This window comes from Budorcas taxicolor, chromosome 5, assembly GCF_023091745.1.
Source record: "Budorcas taxicolor isolate Tak-1 chromosome 5, Takin1.1, whole genome shotgun sequence".
Taxonomy (NCBI): domain Eukaryota; kingdom Metazoa; phylum Chordata; class Mammalia; order Artiodactyla; family Bovidae; genus Budorcas; species Budorcas taxicolor.
Window position 1 is genome coordinate 76,505,408 of NC_068914.1, and position 17,454 is coordinate 76,522,861.

Below are 17,454 nucleotides of genomic sequence, written 5' to 3' on the forward strand. Positions count from 1 at the left end.
AGGTCTTAGTTCAATTTGGAAATATTTATGAATTTCTTCAGCAATTTCTGAAATTGAATATATGCCACAAAGTAATACCATGGTGAATTTGACCCCGAATTAAGGACTCCAATAGAGTATTAACACAGGAATAAAGGATTCTAAAGGACAAAGAAGGGCATATATGAAACCTAAGCTAGTTAGGATGAAGCCTCCTCCCCTGTACTAATTATGTGTGGTCAATAGAGTCTTCAAGGTGTTTTTCACATTAAAAGTTGATTTACTGAGGCAAAATTCACATAACATAAAATTAATCATTTAAAAGTGAACAATGTGATAACATTTAGTACAATCACAGCATTGTTCAACAACCACTTTTGTCTAGTTTCAAAACATTTTCATCACTCCAAGTAAAACTTGATACCTCTAAGTAGCTTCTTCCTAACTGCACCTGATTCTGGCCCCTGGCAACCATCAGTCTATGTCTGCCCCTAAGGATTTACCTGCTCTTATATTCCATATAAATGAAAACATATAATATGTGATTTTTTGTGTCTTCTTTCACTTCACATGTTTTGGAGTATCACCCACATTGTAGCATGTATCACACTTAATTCCTTTTTTATAACTGAAAAAATATTTCAGCTCTAATTTCCACAGTTGCTGAATCATGTTGCACTCCTGTCAGCCATGTACATGGATTCCAATTCCTCCATATCTTTGCTAAAACTTGTTATTTTCTGAGTTTTCTGTAATACCTAGTATGTGTAATATAGTATCTCCTTATGGTTTTTGATTCAGTTCAATTCAGTTCAGTCACTCAGTCATGTCTGACTCTTTGCAACTCCATGAATCGCAGCATGCCAGGCCTCCCTGTCCATCACCAACTCCCAGAGTTTACTCAAACTCATGTCCATCGAGTCGGTGATGCCATCCAGCCATCTCATCCTCTGTCGTCCCCTTTTCCTGCTGCCCTCAATCCCTCCCAGCATCAGAGTCTTTTCCAATGAGTCAACTCTTCGCATCAGGTGGCCAAAGTATCAGAGTCTCAGCTTTAGCATCATACCTTGCAAAGAACACCCAGGGCTGATCTCCTTCAGAATGGACTGGTTGGATCCCCTTGCAGTCCAAGGGACTCTCAAGAGTCTTCTCCAACACCACAGTTCAAAAGCATCGATTCTTTGATGCTCAGCTTTCTTCACAGTACAACTCTCACATCACACTTGACCACTGCAAAAACCATAGCCTTGACTAGACAGACCATTGTAGATAAAGTGATGTCTCTGCTTCATAATATGCTGTCTAGGTTGGTCATAACTTTTCTTCCAAGGAGAAAGTGTCTTTTAATTTCATGGCTGCAATCACCATCTGCAGTGATTTTGGAGCCCAGAAAAATAAAGTCAGCTGCTGTATCCACTCTTTCCCCATCTATTCCCCGTGAAGTGATGGGACCAGATACCATGATCTTCGTTTTCTGACGGTTGAGCTTTAAGCCAACTTTTTCACTCTCCTCTTTCACTTTCATCAAGAGATTCCTTAGTTCTTCTTCCCTTTCTGCCATAAGGGTGGTGTCATCTGCATATCTGAGGTTATTGATATTTCTCCTGGCAATCTTGGTTCCAGCTTGTGCTTCTTCCAGCCCAGCATTTCTCATGATGTATTCTGCACAGAAGTTAAATAAGCAGGGTGACAATATACAGCCTGCACGTACTCCTTTTCCTATTTGGAACCAGTCTATTGTTCCATGTCCAGTTCTAACTGCTGGTTCCTGACCTGCATACAGATTTCTCAAGAGGCAGGTCAGGTGGTCTGGTATTCCCATCTCTTGAAGAATTTTCCACAGTTTATTGTGATCCACACAGTCAAAGGCTTTGGCATAGTCAATAAAGCAGAAATAGCAGAAATGCTTTTCTGTAACTCTTGCTTTTTCCATGATCCAGCAGATGTTGGCCATTTGATCTCTGGTTCCTCTGCCTTTCTAAAACCAGCTTGAACTTCTGGAAGTTCAGGGTTCACATCTTGCTGAAGCCTGGCTTGGAGAATTTTGAGCATGAGTTTACTAGCATGTGAGATGAGAGCAATTGTGCGGTAGTTTGAGCATTCTTTGGCATTGCCTTTCTTTGGGATTGGAATGAAAACTGACCTTTTCCAGTCCTGTGGCCACTGCTGAGTTTTCCGAATTTGCTGGCATATTGAGTGCAGCACTTTCACAGCATCATTTTTTAGGATTTGAAATAGCTCAACTGGAATTCCATCACCTCCACTAGCTTTGTTCATAGTGATGCTTTCTAAGGCCCACTTGACTTCACATTCTAGGATGTCTGGCTCTAGGTGAGTGATCACACCATTTTGATTATCTGGGTCATGAGGATCTTTTTTGTACAGTTCTTCAGTGTATTCTTGCCACCCCTTCTGTGTCCATAATCTGTTCTGTATGTCTCCATCTCCATTATGGTTGTGGTGGTTTAGTTGCTAAGTCATGTCCAACTCTTGCAACCCCATCATCTGTAGCCTGCCAGGTCCTCTGTCCATAGGATTTCCCAGATAAAAATACCAGAGTGGGTTGCTATTTCCTTCTCCAGGGGATCATCCCGGTCCAGGAATTGAATCCAAGTCTCCTGCATTGCAGGTAGATTCTTTACCAACTGAGCTATGAGGGAATCCTGATTCAGTTCAGTTCAGTCACTCAGTCGTGTTAGACTCTTTGCGACCCTATGGACTGCAGCACGCCAGGCTTCCCTGTCCATCAGCAACTCCCTGAGCTTACTCAAACTCACGTTCATTGAATCGATGATGCCATCCAACCATCTCATCCTCTGTCATCCCCTTCTCTTCCCGCCTTCAATCATTCCCAGCATCAGGGTCTTTTCCAATGAGTCAGTTCTTCACAACAGGTGGCCAAAGTATTGGAGCTTCAGCTTTAGCATCAGTCCTTCCAATGAATGAATATTCAGGGCTGATTTCCTTTAGGATATACTGGTTAGATCTCCTTGTTGTCCAAGGGACTCTCAAGAGTCTTCTCCAACACCACAGTTCAAAAGCATTAATTCTTTAGTGCTCAGCTTTCTTTATAGTCCAACTCTCACATCCATACACGACTACTGGAAAAACCAAAGCTTTGACTAGATGGACCTTTGTTGGCAAAGTAATGTCTCTGCTTTTTTAATATGCTGTCTAGGCTGGTCATAACTTTTCTTCCAATCCCATCTGCTGCCCTGCAAATCAATTCCTCACTACCATCTTTCTAGATTCCATGTATATATGTGCATTATGATTATTTTTCTCTTTCTGATGTACTTCACTCTGTATAATAGGCTCTAGGTTCATCCAGCTTGTTAGAACAGACTCAAATATGTTCCTTTTTATGACAGAGTAATATTCCATTGTGTATATGTACCATAGCTTCTTTGTCCATTCAGCTACTGATGGACATCTAGATTGCTTCCATGTCCCAGCTATTGTAAATAGGGCTGCAGTGCCCATTGAGGTACATGTGACTTTTTCAATTTTGGTTTCCTCAGGGTATATGCCCGGTAGTGAGATTGTTGGATCATATGGTAGTTATATTTCTAATTTTCAAAGACATCTCCATACTGTCTTCTGTAGGGGCTATATCAATTTACATGCCTACCAACAATACAAGAGAATTCCCTTTTCTCCATACCCTCTTCAGCATTTATTGTTTGTAGATTTTTTCGTGATGGCCATTCTGACGTGTGTGAGGTGGTTTTTGATTTGCATTTCTCTAATATTGAGTGATGTTGAACATCTTTTCATGTGTTTATTATCCATCTGTATGGCTTTTTTTGAGAAATGCCTGTTTAGGTCTTCTACCACTTTTTGATTGGGTTGTTTGTTTTCCTGGTATTGAGTTACATGAGCTGCTTGTATATTTTGGTAGTTAATCCTTTGTCAGTTATTTCATTTGCTGTTATTTTCTCCCATTCTGAGGGTTGTCTTTTTACAATGTTTATGGTTTCCTTTGCTGTGATGCATACAAGTTTTTAATTTTGATGAGGTCAACTTTGTTTTTCTTCAGTCACTTATGCTTTTGGTAACATATCTTGGACTAGCCATTACCTAGTCCAAGATCATGAAAAGTTATTTTTATATTTTACTTTAAGAGTTTTATGGTTTTAACTCTTATATTGAAAATTTGGTTATTGATCTGTCTTGATTTAATATTTGAATATGGTTTGAGGATAGTGATCAGTTTCATTCTTTTGCATGTGGATATTCACTTGACTCAGCACCATTTGTTGTAGAAACTCTTCTAGCTTTATTGAATGGGCTTGGTACCAACGTGAATTTGCAACAGATTTGGGTGAGTTTTTTTTTGGGGGGGGAGGGTGCCTCTCAAATCTGTTCCATTGGTCTATAAGTTTATTTTTATGCCACTAACACAATGGTCTGATAACTAAAGCTTTGTAGTAAGTTTTGAAATCAAGAAGTATAAGTCCTCTAACTATGTTATTTTTTTCAAGAATTTTTGGCTATTCAGGACTCCTTGCAGCTCCATATGAATTTGATGGTCATATTTTCCATTTCTGCAAAAAGAAAAGGTCATTGAAAATTTGATAGGAATTGCATTGAATCTGCAGATTGATTGGGTATTACTGACATCTTAATAATGCTAAGTCTTCCAATCTCTGAACAGGGAATCTTTCCATTTGTTTGGATCTTTTTTAACTTCTTTCAGCAATGTTTTGTGTTTTTCAACCCTTTCACTTCCTTAAGTTTATGGCTAGGTGTTTTATTCTTTTGGATCCTTTTGTAAAAAAAAAAAAAATTCCCAATTTCTTTTTCAGATTGTTCATTTGTGGCTTATTGAAACACAACTAATTTATCTGTTTGCTTTTATGCCCTGCAACTTGGTTGAAAGTTTTTATTAGCTCCAGTAATTTTCATGTATTCTGTGTGATTTTCTATATGTAAACTCATGTCTTTGCAGTTTTATTTATAATAGCCAAGATATGGAAGAAACCTGTGACTGTTTATAGGTGAATGGCTAAAGAATATATTGCACATATATAAATATGTACACACACACACACACATACAGTGGAATACTATTAAGCCATTAAAATGATGAAATCTTGCCATTTGCAACAACATGTATGGATCTAGAGACTATTATGCTAAATTCAATAAGTCAGATAAAGACAAATATTTTATGATTTAATTTATGTGGAATCTATAAAACAAAGCAAATGAACATAACAAAACAGAATCATAGATACAGAGAACAAAAAAGGTGATTGCCAGAGGGGAGGGGAGTGGGGATAAGGGAAATAGTTGAGGAATATTAAGAAGTACAAACTTATAGTTAAAAATAAATGAGTCACAAATATGATATGATATTGCTTATGTATGAAATCTAAGAAAAAAGGTACAAATGAACTTATTTACAAGGCAGAAATGAACGTTGCAATGGGGAGGCTCCTCCCCTCTGGCAGTCACTTTTTAACAAAAGGTGTATCTATGATTCTGTTTTGGTATGCTTTTTCATTTGCTTTGTTTTATAGATTCCACATAAATTAAATCATAAAATATTTGTCTTTATCTGACTTACTGAATTTTGCCTAATGCTCTTTAGATCCATCCATGTTGTTACAAATATCAAGATTTCATCCCTTTTAATGGCTGAATAGTATTCCTCTGTGTGTGTGTGTGTGTAGAAAGCAAACTTATGCTTACCAGGGGGTAAGTGGGGGATGAATTGGGAGATTGGGATTGACATATAGACACTATTATATATATATATATAAAATAGATAATAAGGATCTACTGTATATATAGCACAGGGACCTCTATCCAATACACTGTAACGACCTACAGGCGGAAAAAGAGTGAATATATATATAATGTATCACTGAGTCACTTTGCTGTATACCTGAAACTAACACAACAGATTGACAATACTCCAATAAACATTTTTTTAATATAATAAAATTGGGAAGTCAAAAAAAATAAACAAATAAATGCGTCATAGGAATTAAATGTACAGCATTGAGAATGTGGTCAATAACAATGTGATCACTTTGCATGGTGACAGAGGATAACTAGATTTGTTGTAATCATTTTGGTAATGTATAAAAATATTGAACCATGTTGTACACCAGGAACTAACAGTGTTATAAGTCAATTAAGATTCAAAAACAAATAATCAAATAAACAAGCAAACTCATAGAAAAAGAAATCAGATTTACGGTTCCCAGGGATGGAGATTGGGGGATAAGGAGTTAGATGAAGGTATAAGCTTCTAGATATAGGATCAATAAATACTAGGCAAAACCAATACAATATTGTAAAGCAATTAACCTCCAATTAAAATAGATAAATTTATATTAAAAAAATAATAATACATACTAGGGATATAATGTACAACAAGATTAATATAATTGTTATATGGTATAGTTGAAACTTGTTAAAAGTGTAAATTCAAATAATCATCATCAAAAGGAAAAATATTTTTTCTCTTTTAACTTTGGTATGTATATGAGATAATGGATGCTAACTAAACTTATTATTGGAATCTTTTCATGATGTATGTAAGTCAAATTATTATACCCTAAACTTATACAGTGCTTGTGAATTATATCTCAATAAAACTAGAAGAAAAAGTTCTGGTTAGAGAATTTAGGCCATAAAATGATGTGAAAGGCATGCAAATTAGAAAGGAAAGGAAGAATGATTCATTACAAATGACATGATTTTATATATAGAATATTGAATCATCCTTGCATTCCTGGGATAAATCCCACTTGACCATGGTGTATGATCCTTTTAATGTATTGTTGAATTCAGTTTGCTATTATTTTGTTGAGGATTTTTCCATTTATATCTATCAGTGACATTTACCTGTAATTTTCTTTTTTTTTCTGGTGTCTTTCTCTTATTTTGGCATCAGGGGTTGCTAATCTAGACTACGTTCAAAAGTATTCTTTCCTCCTCATGTTTTTTTTTTTTTTTTTTTTAATAGTTTGTAGAGAATAGGCATTAACTCTTCTTTAAATATTTGGTAGAATTCACCAGTAAAGCTAATTGGTTCTGGACTTTCATTTGTGTGAATTTTTTTTCTGACTCATTTTCATTACTAGTAATTGGTCTGTTAATATTTTTAATTTCTTCATGATTCAGTACTGGTAGAATGTGTGTTTCTAGGAATTTGCTCATTGTTTTCTAGGTTGATTTGCATTGTCATATTAATTTTAGGTGTACAGCAAAGTGAAGCAGTTATATATATACACATATGCATGTTTTTAGATTCTTTTTCCATAGATGTCATTATAGAATATTGAGTAGAGCTCCCTGTGCTACACAGTAGGCCCTTATTAGTTGTCTATTTTATGTATAGTAGCGTATACTCATCCTCATCTCCCAATTTATCCTCCCACCCCTTAAACCCTGGTAACTATAAGTTTGTTTTCTACATCTGATTTTCTATTTTGTAAATAAATTCATTTGTATGCTTTTTAAAAATATCCACATATAAATGCTATCATATTACATTTGTCTTTGTCTACTGTTCTTCACTTAATATGACAATCTCTGGGTCCATCTATGTTGATGAAAATGGCCTTATTTTATTCCTTTATGGCTGAGTAATATTTCATTGTATATATGTACTACATCTTCTTTATTCATTCCTCTGTTGATGGACATTTAGGTTGCTTCTATGTCCTGGCTATTGTAAATAATGCTGCAGTGAACATTGTGGTACATATATCTTTTTGAATTATGATTTTCTCCAGGTATTTATGCCCAGGAGTAGGATTGTTGGATTGTATGATAGCTCTATTTTAGGTCTGTTTTTTTTTAAATTTTTTAAGAAACTTCCATGCTGTTTTCCATAGTTGCTGTACCAGTTCACATTTCCACCAAGCGTAGAAGAGTTTCTTTTCTCCATACCCTATCCAACACATATTGTTTGTATAGATTTTTTGATGATAGCCATTGTGATCAGTGTGAGGTGACATCTCAATTGTAGTTTGATTTGCATTTCTCTAATGATTAGTGATATTGAGGATATTTTCATGTGCTTTTTAACTGTCTATATTTCTTTTTTGGAAAAATGTCTATCTAGGTGTTTTGTCCATTTTTTGATTGGATTGATTTTCTGACACGAGCTGCATGAGATGTTTATTTATTTTGGAAATTAAACTCTTGTTGCAGATATTTCTTCATTTGCAAATATTTTCTCCTATTCTGGGGTTGTCTTTTTGTTTTATTTATGGTTTTCTTTGCTGTGCAGAAGGCTTTAATTTTAATTAGGTTTCATTTGTTTATTTTTGCTTTTATTTTCATTACTCTATGAGGTGATATTGCCATGATTTATATCAAAGAGTGTTCTGCCTCTGTTTTACTCTAAGAATTTTATAGTGTCTGGCCTTTCATTTAGGTCTGATCCATTTTGAGTTTATTTTTGTGTATGGTGTTGGAGAATGTTCTAATTTCATTCTTTTACATGTCTGAATTTCCTGGATTGTTGAGGAGGCTGTCCTTTCTCCATTATCTATTCTTGCCATTGGTGATTTGATAGGTATTTTGATAGGGATTGTACTGAATCTGTAGATTTATTTTGACAATATTGATTCTTCTAATCCAAGAACATGACATATTTTTTCCATCTGTTTGTATTATCTTCAGTTTCTTTCATGAGCATCTTACAGTTTTCAGAGTATAGGTCTTTTGTCTCCTTAGGTAGGTTTATTCCTAGGTATTTTTCATTGTTGATGCAGTGGTAAATGGGACTTAATTTCTCTTTCTGATATATTTTGTTTTTAGTATATAGGAATGCAAGTGATTTCTGTGCATTAATTTTGTATCCTGCAACTTTACTGCATTCATTGATGAGATCTTACAGTTTTCTGGTAACATTTTTGGGATTTTCTGAGAGGCTTCCCAGGGTGGCGCAATGGTAAAGAATCTGCCTGCCTATGCAGGAGATGCAAGAAACGCGTCTGAATTGGGAAGATCTCCTGGAGTAGGAAATGGAAACTTACTCCAGTATTCTTGCCTGAAAAAATTCCATAGGCAGAACAGCCTGATGGGCTACAGTCCATGGGGTTGCAAAGAGTCGGACACAACTGAGCAACTGAGCACCACCATGTCATCTGCAAACTGAGACAGTTTTACTTCTTTTCCAATTGGGTATCTTTTATTTCTTTTTTTTTTTTCCTCTCTGATTGTCGTGGCTAGGACTTCCAGTACTATGTTGAATAAAGTTGCCGTTAATGGATGTACTTGCCTTTTTTCCTGAATTCTATGCTTTCTGGACCTAAATGTCTGTTTTCTTTCCCAAGTTAGGAACATTTTCAGTTATTATCATTTCAAAATAACTTCTCTGCCCCTTTGTCTCTCTGTTCTTCTGGAATCCTTATGATGTGAATGTAGGTATGCTTGATGTCTCCTAAACTGTAATTTTTAAATTCATCTCTCTTTTTTCTCTTCTTCTTACATGATTTCTACCTCTCTGTCTTATATAGTTTGCTTGTTCATTTCTCTGTTTCATCTAATCTACTGTTGATTCTTTCTAGTGTGTTTTTTATTTTAGTTATTATATTCTTTGGCTCTGTTTGGTTCCTCTTTATATTTTCCAACTCTGTTAAACTTCTCACTGTGGTTATTCATTCTTCTCCCAAGTTTGTTCAGCATCTTTATGATTAAGTCCCTTATTTAAGAATAAGTTCCATTCCAAGCATGTGTTCATAAGTCCAACAAAGTTAGCCTAGCTATCCAACTAACACAATTGGCTATATAGTACTATACTGTAATAGGTTTATAATATTTTTGCACAAATAATACATAAAAATTAACACAAAAAATAAAATATTTGTAATCTAATAGTATAGTACCTTGCAAAGTACCATAGTACCTTTCTCCAAAGAAGACATCAGATGGCCAATAAATGCATGAAAAGATATTCAATATCACTAGTTATTAAAAAAATGCAAATCAAAACTACACTGAGATGTCATCTCACACCAGTCAAAATGGCTATCATCAAAAAATTTACAAACAATAAATGCTGGAGAGATTGTGGAGAAAAGGGAACCCTCCTACATTGTTGGTGGGAATATAAATTGATACAGCCACTATATAGATTCTTTAAGAAACTAAAAATAGAACTACCATATGATCCAGTGATCCCACTCCTTGGCATATATCCAGAGAAAAATACGGTTTGAAAGGATACCTACACCCTGATGTTCATTGCAGTGCTGTTTCCAATAGCTGAGACTTGGAAGCAAACTAAATGTCCATTGACAGATGAAGGGATAAAGAAAATGTGGTTTGTATATACAGTGGAATATTACTCAGCCTAAAAGGGGATTAAATAATGCCATTTTCAGCAACTTGGATGGACCTAGAGATTATCATCATCCTTGAGGTAAGTCAAACAAAGAAACACAAATATGTGATATCACTTACAAGCAGAATCTAAAAAACAACAAAAAAAAATGATGCAAGTTAACTTGTTTACAAAACAGGAACAGACTCTCAGAGAACAAACTTATAGTTACCAGGGGGAAAGGGTTGAGGGGAGGGATAGATTGGGAGTTTGGGATTGACATGTACCCAATGCTATATTTTGGCAAAACCAATACAATATTGTAAAGTAAAAAAAAAAAAAGATGATGAACAAGGACCTACTGTATAGCACTGGAGATGTTGCTCAATGTTGTGTAATAATCTAGATGGGAAAATTATTTGACAAAGAATAGATAATTGTGTATGTATAACTGAATCACCTTAAGAGACAGCTGTTCCCCCAAGTTTATTACAACATTATTCACAATAGCCAAGATTTTGCAGCAAACTTAGTGTCTATTGATGGGCAAATAATTAAAGAAATATATAATGGACTATTATTACTCAGTCATCAAAAAGAAGAAATCCTGTCATATTTGACATAGTTGGACTTAGAAGGCAGTATGTCAAATGAAATGAATCAGAGGGAGAAAGACCCTGAATGATCTCACTTATATGTAGAATCATAAAAGCTTAACTCATAGAAATAGAAAGTAGATGGTACTTAGCAGAGGCTTAAGGGTTGGGGAAACGGGTTGATTTTGATCAAAGGTTACAAACTCATAGTTACAAGATAAGTAAATTCAAAGGATTTAATGTACAGCATGGTGGTTATAATTAACAACACTGTATTGTGTACTTGAATGTTAAGATAGTAGGCCTTAAGTTTTATCACCACACACAAAGAAAAGGTAATTTCATGAGGGGATCTGTTAACTGACGTTATTGTGGTAATCGCTTTGTAATATATGTGTGTGTGTATATATATATATATATATATATATATATATATATATATATATACTTATGTGTGTGTATGAAATAAACATATTGTACACCTTAAAGTTACATATATTCTGTCAAATACATCTCAGTAAAGCTGAGGATGAGGGGAGTTTTGTCCAGTAAGTCTAAAGTCTTAGTGCCTCAGGGACAGTTTCTGTCCATTTAAGTTTTCTTTTATGGCCCATAATTTCATATTTCTTTTGTGTGCATCATGATTTTTTGTTGAAAACTGGACATTTTAATATTGTAATGTTATAACCCTGAAAATTAGATTTTTACTCTTTTCTATTTTTTATATCTGAAGGTTATAGTCAACTGTTGTTCAATAAATTTTCCAATTTATTTTTGCAAAAGCAGTTCAGTGTTGTGTGTGCTCAATGAAGTATCTTTCCCTCTAGCTTGTGTTTAACTAGTACTTTGCCAGAGATTTTTTTGAATGCTAAAAGGTAAAAATTTTAAAACACCACCCTCCTCTAGTCTTTGCAGATTCACTCCATGCTGAAGCACTCATTTAGTATTTTCCCAGATAGACTGTTAACAATACTTAGACTTCTCTCCCACTTGCAGTGAAACTAGGGATCAGCCAGACATGAAAGCGTAAGATCGACACTGGTCTTCTCTGAGCGTGAGTGCTGCTGGACATGCATATGGCTTTTAAAATTCCCTAGTAGACACAGCCAGTTTTTAATGCTCTAATTTAATTTCCCAAAGAAACTCTCTTTCTAGATTTTCTTCTCAGTCTGTTGATGGTCTGTTGTATGTTTTAATCATAATCTTTTGCCTGAGGCAGCTACAGATTTCTCATTACTCTTATAACATTTTCAAGCAATATGGGCCACGTTTGAACCCTGTGTGATTTCATGTGAAACAGAGACAGAGCACCTTGAATAGGTCCTTCAGGTAGTTCTCAGACAAGTTAAAATACACTAATTTGTGAGTGAGTTATGGCTGCCTCCAGACCTCAGACCATGGTTCCACTCTAGACCATCTTCAGGCTGGCCACTGGACCTAGGATGGGGTTAGGCAAGGGTAAATAAAAATGTCACAAAGCTTTCCTCCTATTTTTAAGTTGCCCTTTTCTTGGTTCAGTGTTTACTTGGTTGCTGTGCACCTTTGCTTGTTTCCCAGAGTACCAAAAAAGTTAGTCCTGATAGCTTCTGCTTGGTTTTGTTGCTTCTGTAGAAAAAGAGCTTGGCACTCCATACTCTGTTGTTTTGCTGAAAGCATCCCCTGTTCCTTTTTTTATTTCTAGACTGGATTTCTCTAAATGGCCTTGGAGAACCACAGCACTATCACTGAGTTCATTCTCCTTGGACCGTCTGCAGACACCCATGTCCAGGCATTATCCTTTGTGATCTTCCTAGCAATTTACCTCCTGACTGTGCTGGGGAACCTGACAATGATGCTGGTGGTCAGAACCGATTCTTACCTCCACACTCCCATGTACTTCCTGAGTCACCTTTCTTTCCTGGATTTTTGCTTCTCTTCTGCCACAGTAGCCAAGATGCTGGAAATTCTCCTGTCTCAGAAGAAAACAGTCTCTGTGGAGGCCTGTCTAGCTCAAGTCTTCTTTGTGTTTGACTTGGGAGGCACTGAAGCCTGTCTGCTCTCAGTTATGGCCTATGCTGCTATCTGCCACCCTCTGCTCTAGGGCCAGAAGATGAGCAACCAGCTCTGTAAAGGTCTGGTGTTAGGTTTCTGGAGCCTGGGTTTTCTGGATGCATTCATCAACATCCTTCTAGCTATGGATTTTGACTTCTGTAGGGATCAGTTTATCCCCCACTACAGCTGTGATCTGCTCTCTCTTTCCCCTTTCCTGCTGTGATGTCTCCACCAGTTTCACTATTCTGCTCTGCTCTAGTCTCCTGCATGGGCTAGGAACCTGTTTCCTAATCATACTGCCTTACACGCCCATTGTTTCTACCATCCTAAGTATCAGCTCCTCTTCGTATGGAAGCAAGGCCTTCTCCACCTGCTCTTCCCACCTCACTGCAGTGCTCCTATTTTATTGTTCAGTTTTCCTTCGCTATATAGTGCCAAGCTTGGGCTCTCCACAGGAGTTGATCTTCTCTGTACAATACAATTCATTAAGGTAAGTGATCCCTCCCTTAATGAATCCCCTTATCTATAGCCTGAAGAACAATGAGGTGAAAGCAGCTATGAAAAGGACCTTTAGAAAATATCTCCATTGCTAGTGACCAAAGACAGGTGATGAAGAGTTATCTTACTATAGCAGGATATCTTGTTAATTAATAATAAAGTAATTTCCTGATTATTCCAATATTGGACCTGAGAAAAGCATCTTAAAATTCATAAAGGTATTTGGAGTACAGCCCATAGGCTCATACTAATCTTAGGACCTGGCTTCACCTACCAGTGGGTGAGCAACAGCATGAAGTCTTCTTGACCTTGACCTCATCCACCAGTAAACCAACACTAGCCCCACCTGGGATTAGTGGGATTGACAGTCACCCACCGCATGACTGGTCCTCCTACCAACCAGTTACTGGCAGCCTCCACACGAGACAGGGCCTAGAAAACAACCAAACCAGAGACCAGTCAAGCCTACCAGACCTCCCACATAGTCAGCCTACCACAACAGAAGGACCCATTCAACACTCATAGCGGGGAACCGTAAGGTATATAGCTTGGATGAGGAGAGGGTAGCACACTACTGCATGCATAGGACATCTCCTACAAAAGGCCGCTTTTCCAGAGTTTGGAAATGCAACCAAAATACTAGATACACAAAAATACAAATGGCAACTTAGGCAAAATGAAGTGACAGTTTCAAATGAAGAAAAAAGATAAAACCCCAGGAAAAGGACTAAATGAAATAAGGATAGGCAATTTACCCAAGAAAAGATTCAGGGTAGTGATCATAAAGATGATCAAAGAGCTTGGGAAAAGAATGGATGCTCAGAGTGATGTTTGATGTTTTTAACAAAGAATTAGAAAATATAAAGAAAAACCAGAGATGAAGAGTCCAATAACTGAAATGAGAAGTACACAAGAAAGAATCAACGGTAAGCTGAATGATACAGAGAAATGGATCAATGAGTAGTAAGACAGAATAGTGGAAATCAGTGATGCTGTCAGAAAAGAATGAAAAGAAATGGGGACTGTTTAAGAGACCCCTGATACAATATCAAGTATATTATTATTCACATCAAATGAGTCCCAGAATATGAAGACAGAAAGAAATGGGCTGAGAACATATTGGAAGACATAGTAGCTAAGAATTTCCCTAACTTGGGAAAGGAAACAACCAAATCCAAGAAGCCCAATGAGTCCTATGCAGGAATAAACCAAAGAAAAAAACCCCAAGACACATAGTATTAAATGACAAAAGTAAAGATACAGAGAGAATATTAAAAGCAGCAAGGGGATAGCAACAAATAATACAGAAGGGAATCCACATGAGGCTATCAGCTGAATTTTGAGCAGAAACTCTACAGACCAGAAGGGAGTGGAATGATTTATTTGAAGTGATGAAAGGGGAAAATGTATAACTAAGAATGCTCTACACCGTAAGGCCCTCATTCAGATTTGATGGAGAGAAAAGCTTTACTGAGTAACAAAGCTAAAACAGTACAGTTCCACCAAACTAGGCTTACAAATAATAATAAAGGTGAAAATAAAAAGGCCAAACTTAAAAATATGAAAATTATGAAATGGGAAAGTTCTTAGGTAAAGGCAAACATATAGTAAAGGTAAAGGTCATTGGTAAAGGCAAGCATATAGTAAAGATAGGAAATCATTTCATACATAAAACTAGTAGGAAGGTTAAAAAACATTTAAAAAAAATTTTTAAAGTAATAGAATCATCTATATCCAGAATAACCAGTTAATGGATACACTAAATATAAAATATGATATTAAAATAGTAATGATGAGGGTAAGAGAGTATACACACAGGGTTTTTAATGCATTTGAAAGTAAGAGATCAACAACTTAAAAAATATATGTGTGTGTGTGTTTGTATACACTTACCCCTTATGGCAACCACAAACCAAAAAGGTATACTAGATTCATACACACGAAAGAAAACAGAATCAAATACAGTCACCAAATCATAAGAGAAAAAAAAGAACATAACAGACCCACAAAACAACCTCCAAACAATAAAAAACAGCAATAAGAATATGCATACCTATAATTACTTTATTTTTAATATAAATTTATTTATTTTAATTGGAGGCTAATTACATAACCATATTGTATTGGTTTTGCCATACATTGACATGAATCCGCCACGGGTGTACATATGTTCCCCATCCTGAACCCCGCCTCCCACCTCCCTCCCCATCCCATCCCTCTGGGTCATCCCAGTACACCAGCCCCAAGCACCCTGTATCATGCATCGAACCTGGACTGGTGATTCGTTTCACATATGATAATATACATGTTTCAATGCCATTCTCCCAAATCATCCCACCCTCGCCCTCTCCCACAGAGTCCAAAAGTCCGTTCTATACATCTGTGTCTCTTTTGCTGTCTCGCATACAGGGTTATCATTACCATCTTTCTAAACTCCATATATATGCGTTAGTATACTGTATTGGTGTTTTTCTTTCTGGCTTACTTCACTCTGTATAATCGGCTCCAGGTTCATCCACCTCATTAGAACTGATTCAAATGTATTCTTTTTAGTGGCTGAATAATACTCCATTGTGTATATGTGCCACAGCTTTCTTATCCATTCGTCTGCTGATGGACATCTAGGTTGTTTCCATGTCCTGGCTATTATAAACAGTGCTGCGATGAACATTGGGGTACATGTATCTCTTTCAATTCTGGTTTCCTCGGTGTGTATGCCCAGCAGTGGGATTGCTGGGTCATAATGCAGTTCTATGTCCAGTATTTAAAGGAATCTCCACACTGTTCTCCATAGTGGCTGTACTAGTTTGCATTCCCACCAACAGTGTAAGAGGGTTCCCTTTTCTCCACACCCTCTCCAGCATTTATTGCTTGCAGATTTTTGGATCGCAGCCATTCTGACTGGTGTGAAATGGTAACTCATTGTGGTTTTGATTTGCATTTCTCTGATAATGAGTGATGTTGATCATCTTTTCATGTGTTTGTTAGCCATCTGTAGTGATGAACATAGATGCAAAAATCCTTAAAAAAATTCTAGCAAACAGAATCCAACAACATATTAAAAAGATCATACATCATGACCAACTGGCCTTTATCCCAGGGAGGCAAGGATTCTTCAACATAATTACTTTAAATACAATAAATACTGCAGTCAAAAGACAGAGTGGTTTAACGGATACAAAAATAAGACATGTATATATGCCACCTACAAGAGACTCACTTCATATCTAAAGACTAAGAAAGACTCAAAGTGAGGGAATAGAAAAATGTATTCCATGCAAATGGAAATCAAAAGAAAGCCAAAGTAGCAATACATGTATCAGACAAAATATACTTTAAAATAAAGACTGTTACATGAGACAATGAAGGACACTACATAATGATCAAGGGATAAATATAAGATATAACAAATGTAAATATATATGTACCCAACATCAGTTCAGTTCAGTCACTCAGTCATGTCCGACTTTTTGTGACTTCATGGACTGCAGCACTCCAGGCTTCCCTGTCCATCACCAAATCCCAGAACTTGCCAAAATTCATGTCCATCAAGTTTGTGATGCCATCGAACCATCTCATCCTCTGTCATCCCCTTCTCCTTCTGCCTTCAATCTTTCCCAGCATCAGAGTCTTTTCAAATGAGTCTACTTTGCATCAGGTGGCCAAAGTATTGGAGCTTCAGCTTTAGCATCAGTCTTTTCAATGAATATTCAGGACTGATTTCCTTTAGGATTGACTGGTCTGATCTCCTTGCTGTTCAAGGGACTTTCAAGAGTCTTCTCTAACACCACGGTTCAAAAGCATCAATTCTTCAGCGCCCAACACAGGAACATCTAAATACATAAAGCAAATTTAACAGACATAAAGGGAGAAATTGACAGCAACACAATAGTAGTATGGGACTTAACCCACCCCCCCCACCCACTTATATCAATGGTACATTGATGTAATCATTTCTCAATGTATGCACTTTGAAGCATCACATTATATACCTTAAATATATAAAAAACTTTTTTGTCAATCTTGCTTCAGTAAAGCTGGGGAAGATTATTAATT

At 36.4% G+C, this 17,454-nt stretch overlaps 1 pseudogene; it reads left to right on the forward strand.

Annotated features, from left to right (window-relative positions):
- Positions 1 to 12,565: 12,565 nt before the first annotated feature.
- Positions 12,566 to 13,493, forward strand: LOC128048371 (olfactory receptor 8S1-like; annotated as a pseudogene).
- The last annotated feature ends 3,961 nt before the right edge of the window (positions 13,494 to 17,454 follow it).